Here is a 4,010-nt window from a genome sequence, read left to right on the forward strand (position 1 = left end):
ATGCACCTCCTCGTAGAAAAGTATGTGGTGGGGGAAATGCCAGACGTAACAATCGAGAAGTTAGAGCAGAAATCGACTCCCGAGGTGGACGAAGATGCTCCACCTTCGAAAAAACCAAAGCAGTCTGACGGCAACGAAACCTCCAAGAAAAGAATCGACGTGATAATGGGGGGATCGCGTCTCTTTTGGAACTCCATCACTGCGATCAAAGACAATCAGCGGAAGCTCACTAGCCCCAAGCCGAAGCGAGCTAAGGTAGCAGCAAGCGATCTACCTGAAATTTCTTTCTCCGAGAAGGAAACTGAGGGGCTGGACACTCCGCACGATGACGCACTCTTCATTTCACTTGACGTGGCGAACCACGAGGTCTGCCGAATCCTAATTGACACTGGGAGTTCGGTAGACTTGATTTTCCTCGAAACGCTCACTAGAATGGATATCGGGAAAGAACACAACGTAGGACCGCCCTCACCTTTGGTCTCGTTCACTAGCGAGACTTCAATGTTTTTGGGCACGATCACATTACCGGTGTCCACTCAAGGAGTGGTTAAAATGGTGGAGTTCACGGTTTTTGACCGACCTGCGGCCTATAATGTTATTTTGGGAACTCCCTGGCTCTACCAGATGAAGGCAGTGGCCTCAACGTACCATCAGTGCGTCAAATTTCCGACCCCGCAAGGAGTCCGGGAGGTTCTAAGAAGCCAAAGGACGGCAAGGAGCTGTTACCTCGCAAGTCACAAGCTCCTGATCTAATAGCAACCACAGCTTGAAGTCCCGAAGAATCCAGTTCGGAAGCAGTTAAAAGGTGACCTCACTGTGTCCATTTTCATCAATGATAAGTTCCCGGATCAGGAAATCAAGATCGGAGTGGGATTGGGTAGCGAGCTCCGTGCCAGTCTAATAACCTTCCTAAAAGAAAGTATGGCCACCTTTGCGTGGTCGGTAGACGAGATGCCCGGCATCAGTCCAGAAGTTATCTCCCACGAGCTGAATGTGGACCCTACGTTCCGACCTGTAAAGCAGAAGCGAAAGAAGTTGGGTCCTGAGCGAGCTGAAATCGTTAATAAAGTGGTTGAACGTTTACTGAAGGCAGGACAGATACGCGAAGTAAAGTACCCTGAGTGGCTCGCAAACACAGTGGTAGTCAAAAAGAAGAATGGAAAGTCACGAGTCTGCGTTGATTTTACCGACCTGAATAAGGCGTGCCCCAAAGACAGCTTTCCACTTCCGCATATCGACCGGCTAGTTGAGTCCACTTCGGGTCACGAGCTGATGTCTTTCATGGATGCTTTCTCTGGCTACAACCAAATCCTTATGAACCCGGACGACCAGGAGAAGACTGCATTCATTACGGACCGCGGGATTTACTGCTACAAGGTGATGCCTTTTGGGTTAAAAAATGCGGGAGCAACTTACCAGAGACTGGTGAATCGAATGTTCGAGCATCAACTCGGAAAGACCATGGAAGTCTACATCGATGACATGCTGGTAAAATCAATAGAAGCTAGCTCGCATCTCGCTGATCTGAAAATCTGCTTCGACATCCAGAATCAGTTCGAGATGAAGCTTAACCCCACGAAATGCACCTTTGCAGTCCAATCAGGGGAATTTCTGGGGTACATCGTCACAGAAAGAGGAATTGAAGCGAACCCAAGGCAGATTAATGCTTTCCTGTCTATGAGTTCTCCTAGGACCTTAAGCGAGGTGCAACGCCTTAACGGACGGATCGCAGCTCTCAACCGCTTCATTTCTCGATCTACGGACAAATGCCTCCCTTTCTACCAGCTGTTACGGAAAGGGGGAAAAAACTTCTTATGGGATGCGAAATGCGAGGAGGCGTTCGCTCAGCTCAAANTTAATTCTAATAGCTGGGGGGCAGATGACTGGCGGAGCCCGATCTGGGCTTACTTGGAAAAAGGGGAACTCCCAGCCGACAAATGGGCNATGAGGAAAGGGGGGAGCAGCGACCAATTTTCTATATGAGCAAGTCATTTACTGGGGCGGAGTCCAGGTACCCTATGATGGAAAAATNGCGAAGTGTAGCTGGTCCGTATCTAACATGCGTGGCTGGTAGTGAACCTGCGATGCTAATGCGAGCTGTTCACGATGGTCCCAATGGAAATCACTCCGGAGGTCGGACTCTGGCTNTGCAACCACTACGGACGGTATTACATAGTCCGAGCCAGTCCGGGAAGCTAGCTAAATGGTCTGTCGAGTTGAGTGAATACGACATCGAGTTCCGGACTCGAACTTGTGCAAAGGCGCAAGTGCTGGCTGATTTCTTGATCAAACTCCCACAAGCCTCTTCGGTTAGCAACAATGTCGAATCCCCATGGACATTGTATGTCGACGGCGCTTCTTCCAAGTGGGGAGCAGGAATTGGGGTCCGCCTCACTTCCCCTACAGGTGAAGTGATCGAGCAGTCATTTCGCTTGGCTTTCAGTGCGTCCAACAATGAAGCCGAGTACGAATCCTTCCTTGCTGGTTTACGCCTCGCAGTAGGGATTGGCGTCCGAAAACTCCGAGCTTTCTGTGATTCACAGCTGGTCACCAACCAGTTTTTGGGGGAGTACGAGACAAAGGATGGTCGTATGGAGGCTTATTTGTCCACAGCTCGGGAACTAGTCACTAAGTTCGAGGATTTTGAAATCACTAAGATCCCACGAAGTGAAAACTCCGCTGCGGACGCTTTAGCATCTTTGGCGTCCACTTCGGATCCCGCGACGACCAGGATTATCCCCGTCGAAGTTATCCAATATCCGAGCATTCGACTAGAAAACTCAAACGTCGTCACCCGGGCAATGAAAAAGCAGCTGGCCGCAGAGGAGGCAGCTCGCAAGACGTCTGCGGACTCTTTGCCACCAAAGGACCCAGCCCCCGTTATGCCTACTCCAATGGACGTTCACCCACCTCTGGCAGAGCTAGACGCGAGTCAAATTCCGGAACCGGCAAGCTCACCGGTTGCCAATCAAGCTGTTATCCCACATGCTACTTCGAGCGGCACGAATTCTAACAGCTGGGGGGCAGATGACTGGCGGAGCCCGATCTGGGCTTACTTGGAAAAAGGGGAACTCCCAGCCGACAAATGGGCAGCTAGGAAACTCAAGGTTGTCAGTGCGCGGTACTGCGTTCACAACGGAATACTTCTACACCGAAGTGTAGCTGGTCCGTATCTAACATGCGTGGCTGGTAGTGAGCCTGCGATGCTAATGCGAGCTGTTCACGATGGTCCCAATGGAAATCACTCCGGAGGTCGGACTCTGGCTTTCAAAATCAAAAGGCAAGGTTACTTCTGGCCTACCATGGTCACGGACTGCGAAAGATATTCTCGAGCTTGTGAGAAGTGTCAGAAGCACGCCCCATCAATTCATCAACCTGCCGAGCTCCTGTCTTCGGTGTCCGCACCTTACCCATTCATGAGGTGGTCTATGGATATCATCGGTCCATTACATCGAGGACCAGGAGGAGTTCAGTATGTGCTCGCTCTTACCGACTATTTCTCCAAGTGGGTAGAAGCGGCAGCCTATGCGAAAGTAACAAGTGAGGAAGTGGAGCAGTTCATGCTTAAGAGCATAATCTATCGGTATGGCGTCCCGTGTGAAATCATCACGGACAATGGTCCACAGTTCATCTCCTCGAAGTTCGAAGAATTCTGCGCGAAGTAGAAAATTCGACTCAGTAAATCAACTCCTCGTTACCCACAAGGTAATGGGCAAGCCGAGGCGATGAATAAGGTCATACTTGCCAACTTGAAGAAACGGCTCGATGCTCGCAAGGGGCGCTGGCCGGATAAACTTCAGGGCGTCCTCTGGGCGATCCGAACAACACCTCGTCAGGCCACTGATGAGACACCTTTCTCCCTGGTTTACAGAGTTGATGCCATAGTCCCAGCCGATATAGAAGTGCTCGGAATCCGTACCTCGCTAAACCCACTCCGAGCTGAGGAGAATGAAGAATTCCTACAGGATACTCTCGATACAATCAACGAGCGTCGGGACCAGGCCTTGGTT

The sequence above is a fragment of the Camelina sativa genome, chromosome 2 (genome assembly GCF_000633955.1).
Source record: "Camelina sativa cultivar DH55 chromosome 2, Cs, whole genome shotgun sequence".
Taxonomy (NCBI): Eukaryota; Viridiplantae; Streptophyta; class Magnoliopsida; order Brassicales; family Brassicaceae; genus Camelina; species Camelina sativa.